Source organism: Dendrobates tinctorius, unplaced genomic scaffold, assembly GCF_039654945.1.
Source record: "Dendrobates tinctorius isolate UK_male_01 unplaced genomic scaffold, ASM3965494v1 ptg000155l, whole genome shotgun sequence".
Taxonomy (NCBI): domain Eukaryota; kingdom Metazoa; phylum Chordata; class Amphibia; order Anura; family Dendrobatidae; genus Dendrobates; species Dendrobates tinctorius.
The window spans coordinates 21,309,692-21,325,178 of NW_027361822.1; the positions used below are offsets into that span (position 1 = coordinate 21,309,692).

Sequence of the window (15,487 nt, forward strand, 5' to 3'; positions counted from 1 at the left end):
CACTTATCTTTCCATGGCTGCTTCCTTTCCTCTTCCCATCCATTTTTCCGAGGCTTCTTCTCTCTTTCCATCCATCTTTTCCTCTTTTCACCCATCTTTCCCTGACCCCTTTCCACCCATCTTTCCCTGGCTTTTTCTATCCCTCTCTTCACCCATTTTTCCCTCTCTTCACTCATCTTTCCATGGCTGCTTCCTTTCCTCTTCCCATCCATTTTTCCGAGGTTTCTTCTCTCTTTCCATCCATCTTTTCCTCTTTTCACCCATCTTTCCCTGGCTCCTTTTTTATCTGTCCACCCATCTTTCCCCTCTCCAGCTTTCCCTCCACCAATCTTTCCCTGGCTCCTTCTTTCTACCCATCTTTTCTGGGCTCCTTCTTTTCCTCTTTCCACCAATCTCTCCCTAGCTCCTTCTTTCCCCTCTCCACCCATCTTTCCCTATAATTTCTTCTTTCCCCAATTCCTCCTTTCCCTCTCTCCACCCATCTTTCCCGAGCTCCTTTTTTCCCCTCCACCCATCTTTCCCCTCTCTCCACCAATCTTTTCCTGGCCCCTTCGTTCTCTCTTTCCACCTATCTTTTCCAGGCTCCTCCTTTTCCTCTTCAATCCATGTTTCCCTAGCTCCTTCTTTCCCCCTCTCCACCCATTTTTCCCTATAATTCCTTCTTTCCACAATTCCTTCTTTCCCTCTCTCCACCCATTTTTCCATCTTTCGACCCATGTTTCCAGGGCTCTTTAGTTCCCCTCTCTCCACCCATCTTTCCCTGACTCCTTTCCACTCATCTTTCCCTGGCTTTTTCTATCCCTCTCTTCACCCATCTTTCCATGGCTGCTTCCTTTCCTCTTCCCATCCATTTTTCTGAGACTTCTCTCTTTCCATCCATCTTTTCCTCTTTTCACCCATATTTCTCTGACTCCTTTCCACCCATCTTTCCCTGGCTTTTTCTATCTCTCTCTTCACCCATCTTTCCATGGCTGCTTCCTTTCCTCTTCCCATCCATTTTTCCGAGACTTCTTCTCTCTTTCCATCCATCTTTTCCTCTTTTCACCCATATTTCCCTGACTCCTTTCCACCCATCTTTCCCTGGCTTTTTCTATCTCTCTCTTCACCCATTTTTCCCTCTCTTCACTCATCTTTCTATCCCTCTCTTCACCCATCTTTCCATGGCTGCTTCCTTTCCTCTTCCCATCCATTTTTCCGAGGTTTCTTCTCTCTTTCCATCCATCTTTTCCTCTTTTCACCCATCTTTCCCTGGCTCCTTTTTTATCTGTCCACCCATCTTTCCCCTCTCCAGCTTTCCCTCCACCAATCTTTCCCTGGCTCCTTCTTTCTGTCTTTCCACCCATCTTTTCTGGGCTCCTTCTTTTCCTCTTTCCACCCATCTCTCCCTAGCTCCTTCTTTCCCCTCTCCACCCATCTTTCCCTATAATTTCTTCTTTCCCCAATTCCTCCTTTCCCTCTCTCCACCCATCTTTCCCGGGCTCCTTTTTTCCCCTCTCTCCATCCATTTTTCCCACATTTCACCCATCTTTCCATGACTCCTTCTTTCCACCCATCTTTCCCCGGATAATTTTATCCCTTTCTCCATCCATTTTTCCCTATTTTCACCCATCTTTCACCCATCTTTTCCTAGCTCCTTCTTTCCGTCATTCCTCCAAACTTTCCTTTTTGCCCCATCCATCTTTTCCTGGCTCCCCCCATCCCCAATCTTTTCTCCATCCTTTCCTCTTTCCATCCAACTTTCCGAGGCTCCTTCTTTCTCTCTTTTCACCCATCTTTCCTGGGTTCCTTCTTTCCTTCTCTCTACCCATCTTTCCCTCTTTCCACCCATCTTTCCCTGGCTCCTTTGTTTCCGCTCTCCACCCATCTTTCCGGAGCTCTCTTTTTCATCCTCACCACCCATTTTTCCCAGCTCACTTTCTCACTTCTTGCAGTCTCTATACTGGCTCCTCCCACACAAGAGTCTGATCACATGGACATTACATCATCAGCAGTCCTTTAGCCTCTAGGGATCAGCCTCCGCCCTTGGGACACCTGTGTGCTGCTGCTAGCTGGAGAGAGCTGCTCTGCAGGTGGAGGTATGAGGAGATTCCCCATTACTGGGCCCTTAGTCACTTATTACAGAGTTTTGTTCTCAGAGTTTTCTGTCACCACAGATTAAGATTCAGAACTTTTTCTCTCACATGTAGGATTGTGCAAAAGTTGTAGGCAGGTGTGGGAATAACTAAGCATTTAGGTTGTTGCTTTCCATGAACTGAAACTGTTATTTTTCAGGCAGCGATGACAAATCATTGCCCTTTGATCACATAAGATGCTGATGCCCTGTATAACCGTCTAGATGACACCGTCCCCATTGACCGCAGCATCTAAGGAGTTGATCTGCCGACTTATACGCCTCTGTAATTAGGTCAGGTTATACTGCATCAAGGGACAAACAGCCTCAGCCTCATTATGTATAGGTTCTGTTCGGGAAGGGTTAAAGGGAATTTTTAGGCGATAACTTGGGGCCAGTGCTGGACTGGCCATCAGGCAATTCTGACAGATGGACGGTCCGGCCATGGTTCACATCGATTGGGACACTGTTGACAGTATTAGGCATCCTCAGGACACCGATACTGTCCACAGTTGTGGCGGAGCTTGGAGCCACCGGCTCTGGGCCACGTCACTGATGCGGGACGCAGGCTACTTCTGTTTTGTGACTGCGTTGGACGAGAAGCTGAATATTGTGAATATAAGGGGTTTTCTTTGTTTCTTTCTTGTGGCCTGTAGGATGAACTTGTTACTGTGTTGGGGCAATCAAACTGAGTGTGGAAGGGGGCATACTGTATGGGGGGCATGCATTGCTGTGGTAAGAGGGGCTTTGGTGGCACATCATACTGTTTGGGGCTGTGGGGGGCCCATCATACTGTGTGTGGGGTGGCTTGTGTGGAAATCCTCATACAGTGTGGGTGGTGTGTGGTTGGACAATCATATTGTGTGAGAAAGGTGGATATGGGGGGAACCCATCATACTGTGGTGGGGGGAATTATCGTACTGTGTGTGAAGACCATCATACTGTGTGGGGGAACCATTATATTGTGTGGAAAGCACTGTGGTTGGGTCACCATCCTGTGTATGGGTAAGGTGGCTGTGACGGGGACCATAATGCTGTGTGGAGATGGCTGTGGGGATATTATATTTTATGTATGTGTGTGTGAGGACCATCTTACTGTGTGGGTGAGTTGTGGGGGAACCATTATATTGTGTGGTTGGCATTGTATTGGATCATACTCTGGAAGGTGGCTATGGGGGGCCCGTCATGCTGTGGGGGTATTATCATAGTGTGTGTGTGTGGACCATCATATTGTCGGGGAATTATCATAGTGTGTGGGGGGGACCATCACATTGTGGGGGAATGATCATAGCGTCTGGGGGAGGACCATCACATTGTGGGGGAATGATCATAGCGTCTGGGGGAGGACCATCACGTTGTGGGGGAATGATCACAGCGTCTGGGGGAGGACCGTCACGTTGTGGGGGAATGATCACAGCGTCTGGGGGAGGACCGTCACGTTGTGGGGGAATGATCACAGCGTCTGGGGGAGGACCGTCACGTTGTGGGGGAATGATCACAGCGTCTGGGGGAGGACCGTCACGTTGTGGGGGAATGATCACAGCGTCTGGGGGAGGACCGTCACGTTGTGGGGGAATGATCACAGCGTCTGGGGGAGGGCCGCCACGTTGTGGGGGAATGATCACAGCGTCTGGGGGAGGGCCGCCACGTTGTGGGGGAATGATCACAGCGTCTGGGGGAGGGCCGCCACGTTGTGGGGGAATGATCACAGCGTCTGGGGGAGGGCCGCCACGTTGTGGGGGAATGATCACAGCGTCTGGGGGAGGGCCGCCACGTTGTGGGGGAATGATCACAGCGTCTGGGGGAGGGCCGCCACGTTGTGGGGGAATGATCACAGCGTCTGGGGGAGGGCCGCCACGTTGTGGGGGAATGATCACAGCGTCTGGGGGAGGGCCGCCACGTTGTGGGGGAATGATCACAGCGTCTGGGGGAGGGCCGCCACGTTGTGGGGGAATGATCACAGCGTCTGGGGGAGGGCCGCCACGTTGTGGGGGAAAGATCACAGCGTCTGGGGGAGGGCCGCCACGTTGTGGGGGAATGATCACAGCGTCTGGGGGAGGGCCGCCACGTTGTGGGGGAATGATCACAGCGTCTGGGGGAGGGGCGCCACGTTGTGGGGGAATGATCATAGCGTCTGGGGGAGGGGCGCCACGTTGTGGGGGAATGATCATAGCGTCTGGGGGAGGGGCGCCACGTTGTGGGGGAATGATCATAGCGTCTGGGGGAGGGGCGCCACGTTGTGGGGGAATGATCATAGCGTCTGGGGGAGGGGCGCCACGTTGTGGGGGAATGATCATAGCGTCTGGGGGAGGGGCGTCACGTTGTGGGGGAATGATCATAGCGTCTGGGGGAGGGGCGCCACGTTGTGGGGGAATGATCATAGCGTCTGGGGGAGGGGCGCCACGTTGTGGGGGAATGATCATACTGTGTGGGTGAGTTGTGGGGGGTAACCATTATATTGTGTGGTTCGCACTGTAGTGGACCATTATTTTGTGTGTGTGTAGAGATCATGCTGTGGGAGACATCTTAATGTGTGGTGCTGTGGCGCCCCTGAGGGTTCAGTCGCCACAGGGGTACTGCACCTCCTCCTGAGGTGTAGTATCCCACTCCTAGGGGTGAACCTAGCCTCTCTGCCGCCTGAGGCGATCTGCACGACGGCGTCCCCCCCCCCCCCCCCAGTAAATTTTTAAAATCGGTAGAAATTAATCTGGTTCATACAGATTCTTGTCTATCCCGTTAAAACTTGTACAATAGTGGACATTTTAATTTAGAGAAAAGATGTCTGAACACAAGGATATCAGCGCCATCACCGCACATGCAAGAGCCACACAGAAGAATCTAGAAGAGGGGTTTATATACCGCACACGATGTGTATGACCTGTATACACCATACACTACACTCTATACACCGCACACGATGTGTATGACCTGTATACACCATACACTACACTCTATATACCGCACACGATGTGTATGACCTGTATACACCATACACTACACTCTATATACCGCACACGATGTGTATGACCTGTATACACCATACACTACACTCTATACACCGCACACGATGTGTATGACCTGTATACACCATACACTACAGTCTATATACCGCACACGATGTGTATGACCTGTATACATCATACACTACACTCTATATACCACACACGATGTGTATGACCTGTATACACCATACACTACAGTCTATACACCGCACACGATGTGTATGACCTGTATACACCATACACTACAGTCTATACACCGCACACGATGTGTATGACCTGTATACACCATACACTACACTCTATACACCGCACACGATGTGTATGACCTGTATACACCATACACTACACTCTATATACCACACACGATGTGTATGACCTGTATACACCATACACTACAGTCTATATACTGCACACGATGTGTATGACCTGTATACACCATACACTACACTCTATACACCGCACACGATGTGTATGACCTGTATACACCATACACTACAGTCTATATACCACACACGATGTGTATGACCTGTATACACCATACACTACACTCTATACACCGCACACGATGTGTATGACCTGTATACACCATACACTACAGTCTATATACCACACACGATGTGTATGACCTGTATACACCATACACTACAGTCTATATACTGCACACGATGTGTATGACCTGTATACACCATACACTACACTCTATACACCGCACACGATGTGTATGACCTGTATACACCATACACTACAGTCTATATACCACACACGATGTGTATGACCTGTATACACCATACACTACACTCTATATACTGCACACGATGTGTATGACCTGTATACACCATACACTACAGTCTATATACTGCACACGATGTGTATGACCTGTATACACCATACACTACACTCTATACACCGCACACGATGTGTATGACCTGTATACACCATACACTACAGTCTATATACCACACACGATGTGTATGACCTGTATACACCATACACTACACTCTATACACCGCACACGATGTGTATGACCTGTATACACCATACACTACAGTCTATATACCGCACACGATGTGTATGACCTGTATACACCATACACTACACTCTATACACCGCACACGATGTGTATGACCTGTATACACCATACACTACACTCTATACACTGCACACGATGTGTATGACCTGTATACACCATACACTACAGTCTATATACCGCACACGATGTGTATGACCTGTATACACCATACACTACAGTCTATATACTGCACACGATGTGTATGACCTGTATACACCATACACTACACTCTATACACCGCACACGATGTGTATGACCTGTATACACCATACACTACACTCTATACACCGCACACGATGTGTATGACCTGTATACACCATACACTACAGTCTATATACCACACACGATGTGTATGACCTGTATACACCATACACTACACTCTATACACCGCACACGATGTGTATGACCTGTATACACCATACACTACAGTCTATATACCGCACACGATGTGTATGACCTGTATACACCATACACTACAGTCTATATACTGCACACGAGGTGTATGACCTGTATACACCATACACTACAGTCTATACACTGCACACGATGTGTATGACCTGTATACACCATACACTACAGTCTATATACCGCACACGATGTGTATGACCTGTATACACCATACACTACAGTCTATATACCACACACGATGTGTATGACCTGTATACACCATACACTACACTCTATATACTGCACACGATGTGTATGACCTGTATACACCATACACTACAGTCTATATACTGCACACGATGTGTATGACCTGTATACACCATACACTACACTCTATATACTGCACACGAGGTGTATGACCTGTATACACCATACACTACACTCTATATACCGCACACGATGTGTATGACCTGTATACACCATACACTACAGTCTATATACCGCACACGATGTGTATGACCTGTATACACCATACACTACAGTCTATATACCACACACGATGTGTATGACCTGTATACACCATACACTACACTCTATATACTGCACACGATGTGTATGACCTGTATACACCATACACTACAGTCTATATACTGCACACGATGTGTATGACCTGTATACACCATACACTACACTCTATATACTGCACACGAGGTGTATGACCTGTATACACCATACACTACACTCTATATACCGCACACGATGTGTATGACCTGTATACACCATACACTACAGTCTATATACCACACACGATGTGTATGACCTGTATACACCATACACTACACTCTATATACCGCACACGATGTGTATGACCTGTATACACCATACACTACAGTCTATATACCACACACGATGTGTATGACCTGTATACACCATACACTACACTCTATATACTGCACACGATGTGTATGACCTGTATACACCATACACTACAGTCTATATACTGCACACGAGGTGTATGACCTGTATACACCATACACTACACTCTATATACTGCACACGATGTGTATGACCTGTATACACCATACACTACACTCTATATACTGCACACGAGGTGTATGACCTGTATACACCATACACTACACTCTATATACCGCACACGATGTGTATGACCTGTATACACCATACACTACACTCTATATACTGTACACGATGTGTATGACCTGTATACACCATACACTACAGTCTATACACAGCACACGATGTGTATGACCTGTATACACCATACACTACACTCTATATACTGCACACGAGGTGTATGACCTGTATACACCATACACTACACTCTATATACCGCACACGATGTGTATGACCTGTATACACCATACACTACACTCTATATACTGTACACGATGTGTATGACCTGTATACACCATACACTACACTCTATACACAGCACACGATGTGTATGACCTGTATACACCATACACTACACTCTATATACCGCACACGATGTGTATGACCTGTATACACCATACACTACAGTCTATATACCACACACGATGTGTATGACCTGTATACACCATACACTACACTCTATATACTGCACACGATGTGTATGACCTGTATACACCATACACTACAGTCTATATACTGCACACGAGGTGTATGACCTGTATACACCATACACTACACTCTATATACTGCACACGATGTGTATGACCTGTATACACCATACACTACACTCTATATACTGCACACGAGGTGTATGACCTGTATACACCATACACTACACTCTATATACCGCACACGATGTGTATGACCTGTATACACCATACACTACACTCTATATACTGTACACGATGTGTATGACCTGTATACACCATACACTACAGTCTATACACCGCACACGATGTGTATGACCTGTATACACCATACACTACACTCTATATACCACACACGATGTGTATGACCTGTATACACCATACACTACACTCTATATACCGCACACGAGGTGTATGACCTGTATACACCATACACTACAGTCTATATACCGCACACGATGTGTATGACCTGTATACACCATACACTACACTCTATATACTGCACACGATGTGTATGACCTGTATACACCATACACTACAGTCTATACACCGCACACGATGTGTATGACCTGTATACACCATACACTACACTCTATATACCGCACACGATGTGTATGACCTGTATACACCATACACTACAGTATATATACCGCACACGATGTGTATGACCTGTATACACCATACACTACACTCTATACACCGCACACGATGTGTATGACCTGTATACACCATACACTACACTCTATATACTGCACACGATGTGTATGGCCTGTATACACCATACACTACAGTCTATATACTGCACACGATGTGTATGACCTGTATACACCATACACTACACTCTATACACCGCACACGATGTGTATGACCTGTATACACCATACACTACACTCTATATACTGCACACGATGTGTATGACCTGTATACACCATACACTACAGTCTATATACTGCACACGATGTGTATGACCTGTATACACCATACACTACAGTCTATAAACCGCACACGATGTGTATGACCTGTATACACCATACACTACAGTCTATATACTGCACACGATGTGTATGACCTGTATACACCATACACTACACTCTATACACCGCCCACGATGTGTATGACCTGTATACACCATACACTACAGTCTATATACTGCACACGATGTGTATGACCTGTATACACCATACACTACACTCTATACACCGCACACGATGTGTATGACCTGTATACACCATACACTACACTCTATACACCGCCCACGATGTGTATGACCTGTATACACCATACACTACACTCTATATACTGCACACGATGTGTATGACCTGTATACACCATACACTACAGTCTATATACTGCACACGAGGTGTATGACCTGTATACACCATACACTACACTCTATATACTGCACACGATGTGTATGACCTGTATACACCATACACTACAGTATATATACCGCACACGATGTGTATGACCTGTATACACCATACACTACACTCTATATACTGCACACGATGTGTATGACCTGTATACACCATACACTACAGTCTATATACCGCACACGATGTGTATGACCTGTATACACCATACACTACACTCTATATACTGCACACGATGTGTATGACCTGTATACACCATACACTACACTCTATACACAGCACACGATGTGTATGACCTGTATACACCATACACTACAGTCTATATACTGCACACGATGTGTATGACCTGTATACACCATACACTACAGTCTATACACCGCACACGATGTGTATGACCTGTATACACCATACACTACAGTCTGTACACCGCACACGATGTGTATGACCTGTATACACCATACACTACACTCTATATACTGCACACGATGTGTATGACCTGTATACACCATACACTACACTCTATATACTGCACACGATGTGTATGACCTGTATACACCATACACTACACTCTATATACCGCACACGATGTGTATGACCTGTATACACCATACACTACAGTCTATATACTGCACACGATGTGTATGACCTGTATACACCATACACTACACTCTATACACCGCACACGATGTGTATGACCTGTATACACCATACACTACACTCTATATACTGCACACGATGTGTATGACCTGTATACACCATACACTACAGTCTATATACTGCACACGATGTGTATGACCTGTATACACCATACACTACAGTCTATAAACCGCACACGATGTGTATGACCTGTATACACCATACACTACAGTCTATATACTGCACACGATGTGTATGACCTGTATACACCATACACTACACTCTATACACCGCCCACGATGTGTATGACCTGTATACACCATACACTACAGTCTATATACTGCACACGATGTGTATGACCTGTATACACCATACACTACACTCTATACACCGCCCACGATGTGTATGACCTGTATACACCATACACTACACTCTATATACTGCACACGATGTGTATGACCTGTATACACCATACACTACAGTCTATATACTGCACACGAGGTGTATGACCTGTATACACCATACACTACACTCTATATACTGCACACGATGTGTATGACCTGTATACACCATACACTACAGTATATATACCGCACACGATGTGTATGACCTGTATACACCATACACTACAGTCTATATACTGCACACGATGTGTATGACCTGTATACACCATACACTACACTCTATACACCGCACACGATGTGTATGACCTGTATACACCATACACTACACTCTATACACCGCCCACGATGTGTATGACCTGTATACACCATACACTACACTCTATATACTGCACACGATGTGTATGACCTGTATACACCATACACTACAGTCTATATACTGCACACGAGGTGTATGACCTGTATACACCATACACTACACTCTATATACTGCACACGATGTGTATGACCTGTATACACCATACACTACAGTATATATACCGCACACGATGTGTATGACCTGTATACACCATACACTACACTCTATATACTGCACACGATGTGTATGACCTGTATACACCATACACTACAGTCTATATACCGCACACGATGTGTATGACCTGTATACACCATACACTACACTCTATATACTGCACACGATGTGTATGACCTGTATACACCATACACTACACTCTATACACAGCACACGATGTGTATGACCTGTATACACCATACACTACAGTCTATATACTGCACACGATGTGTATGACCTGTATACACCATACACTACAGTCTATACACCGCACACGATGTGTATGACCTGTATACACCATACACTACAGTCTGTACACCGCACACGATGTGTATGACCTGTATACACCATACACTACACTCTATATACTGCACACGATGTGTATGACCTGTATACACCATACACTACACTCTATATACTGCACACGATGTGTATGACCTGTATACACCATACACTACACTCTATATACCGCACACGATGTGTATGACCTGTATACACCATACACTACAGTCTATATACTGCACACGATGTGTATGACCTGTATACACCATACACTACACTCTATACACCGCACACGATGTGTATGACCTGTATACACCATACACTACACTCTATATACTGCACACGATGTGTATGACCTGTATACACCATACACTACAGTCTATATACTGCACACGATGTGTATGACCTGTATACACCATACACTACAGTCTATAAACCGCACACGATGTGTATGACCTGTATACACCATACACTACAGTCTATATACTGCACACGATGTGTATGACCTGTATACACCATACACTACACTCTATACACCGCCCACGATGTGTATGACCTGTATACACCATACACTACAGTCTATATACTGCACACGATGTGTATGACCTGTATACACCATACACTACACTCTATACACCGCCCACGATGTGTATGACCTGTATACACCATACACTACACTCTATATACTGCACACGATGTGTATGACCTGTATACACCATACACTACAGTCTATATACTGCACACGAGGTGTATGACCTGTATACACCATACACTACACTCTATATACTGCACACGATGTGTATGACCTGTATACACCATACACTACAGTATATATACCGCACACGATGTGTATGACCTGTATACACCATACACTACACTCTATATACTGCACACGATGTGTATGACCTGTATACACCATACACTACACTCTATATACTGCACACGATGTGTATGACCTGTATACACCATACACTACAGTCTATATACTGCACACGATGTGTATGACCTGTATACACCATACACTACACTCTATACACCGCACACGATGTGTATGACCTGTATACACCATACACTACAGTCTATATACTGCACACGATGTGTATGACCTGTATACACCATACACTACAGTCTATATACTGCACACGATGTGTATGACCTGTATACACCATACACTACAGTCTATAAACCGCACACGATGTGTATGACCTGTATACACCATACACTACAGTCTATATACTGCACACGATGTGTATGACCTGTATACACCATACACTACACTCTATACACCGCCCACGATGTGTATGACCTGTATACACCATACACTACAGTCTATATACTGCACACGATGTGTATGACCTGTATACACCATACACTACACTCTATACACCGCACACGATGTGTATGACCTGTATACACCATACACTACACTCTATACACCGCCCACGATGTGTATGACCTGTATACACCATACACTACACTCTATATACTGCACACGATGTGTATGACCTGTATACACCATACACTACAGTCTATATACTGCACACGAGGTGTATGACCTGTATACACCATACACTACACTCTATATACTGCACACGATGTGTATGACCTGTATACACCATACACTACAGTATATATACCGCACACAATGTGTATGACCTGTATACACCATACACTACACTCTATATACTGCACACGATGTGTATGACCTGTATACACCATACACTACACTCTATATACTGCACACGATGTGTATGACCTGTATACACCATACACTACACTCTATACACAGCACACGATGTGTATGACCTGTATACACCATACACTACAGTCTATATACTGCACACGATGTGTATGACCTGTATACACCATACACTACAGTCTATACACCGCACACGATGTGTATGACCTGTATACACCATACACTACAGTCTATACACCGCACACGATGTGTATGACCTGTATACACCATACACTACACTCTATATACTGCACACGATGTGTATGACCTGTATACACCATACACTACAGTCTATACACCGCACACGATGTGTATGACCTGTATACACCATACACTACAGTATATATACCGCACACGATGTGTATGACCTGTATACACCATACACTACACTCTATATACTGCACACGATGTGTATGACCTGTATACACCATACACTACAGTATATATACCGCACACGATGTGTATGACCTGTATACACCATACACTACACTCTATATACTGCACACGATGTGTATGACCTGTATACACCATACACTACACTCTATATACTGCACACGATGTGTATGACCTGTATACACCATACACTACAGTCTATACACCGCACACGATGTGTATGACCTGTATACACCATACACTACAGTATATATACCGCACACGATGTGTATGACCTGTATACACCATACACTACACTCTATATACTGCACACGATGTGTATGACCTGTATACACCATACACTACAGTATATATACCGCACACGATGTGTATGACCTGTATACACCATACACTACACTCTATATACTGCACACGATGTGTATGACCAGTATACACCATACACTACAGTATATATACCGCACACGATGTGTATGACCTGTATACACCATACACTACACTCTATATACTGCACACGATGTGTATGACCTGTATACACCACACTCTATATACCGCACACGATGTGTATGACCTGTATACACCATACACTACAGTCTATATACTGCACACGATGTGTATGACCTGTATACACCATACACTACACTCTATACACCGCCCACGATGTGTATGACCTGTATACACCATACACTACACTCTATATACTGCACACGATGTGTATGACCTGTATACACCATACACTACAGTCTATATACTGCACACGATGTGTATGACCTGTATACACCATACACTACAGTCTATACACCGCCCACGATGTGTATGACCTGTATACACCATACACTACACTCTATATACTGCACACGATGTGTATGACCTGTATACACCATACACTACACTCTATATACTGCACACGATGTGTATGACCTGTATACACCATACACTACAGTCTATACACCGCACACGATGTGTATGACCTGTATACACCATACACTACACTCTATATACTGCACACGATGTGTATGACCTGTATACATCATACACTACACTCTATATACCACACACGATGTGTATGACCTGTGTACACCATACACTACACTCTATATACCGCCCACGATGTGTATGACCTGTATACACCATACACTACACTCTATATACTGCACACGATGTGTATGACCTGTATACACCATACACTACACTCTATATACTGCACACGATGTGTATGACCTGTATACACCATACACTACAGTCTATACACCGCACACGATGTGTATGACCTGTATACACCATACACTACACTCTATATACCGCCCACGATGTGTATGACCTGTATACACCATACACTACACTCTATATACTGCACACGATGTGTATGACCTGTATACACCATACACTACACTCTATATACTGCACACGATGTGTATGACCTGTATACACCATACACTACACTCTATACACCGCACACGATGTGTATGACCTGTATACACCATACACTACAGTCTATACACCGCCCACGATGTGTATGACCTGTATACACCATACACTACACTCTATATACTGCACACGATGTGTATGACCTGTATACACCATACACTACACTCTATATACTGCACACGATGTGTATGACCTGTATACACCATACACTACAGTCTATACACCGCACACGATGTGTATGACCTGTATACACCATACACTACACTCTATATACTGCACACGATGTGTATGACCTGTATACACCATACACTACAGTCTATACACCGCCCACGATGTGTATGACCTGTATACACCATACACTACACTCTATATACTGCACATGATGTGTATGACCTGTATACACCATACACTACAGTCTATATACTGCACACGATGTGTATGACCTGTATACACCATACACTACAGTCTATACACCGCACACGATGTGTATGACCTGTAT

General features: G+C 44.8%; 1 protein-coding gene across 2 annotated transcripts in view; it reads left to right on the top strand.

Moving 5' to 3' along the window:
• The first annotated feature begins 1,920 nt into the window (after positions 1-1,920).
• Positions 1,921-15,487, top strand: part of LOC141051067 (uncharacterized) — an 85,741-nt gene continuing 72,174 nt past the window's right edge. The window contains exon 1 of one of the 2 annotated variants that reach the window (XM_073547911.1): positions 1,921-2,075. The gene's annotated coding sequence lies outside the window, so the exon portion shown is untranslated. The remainder of the gene's footprint in view (positions 2,076-15,487) is intronic. The other variant, XM_073547910.1, reaches the window with a different exon arrangement.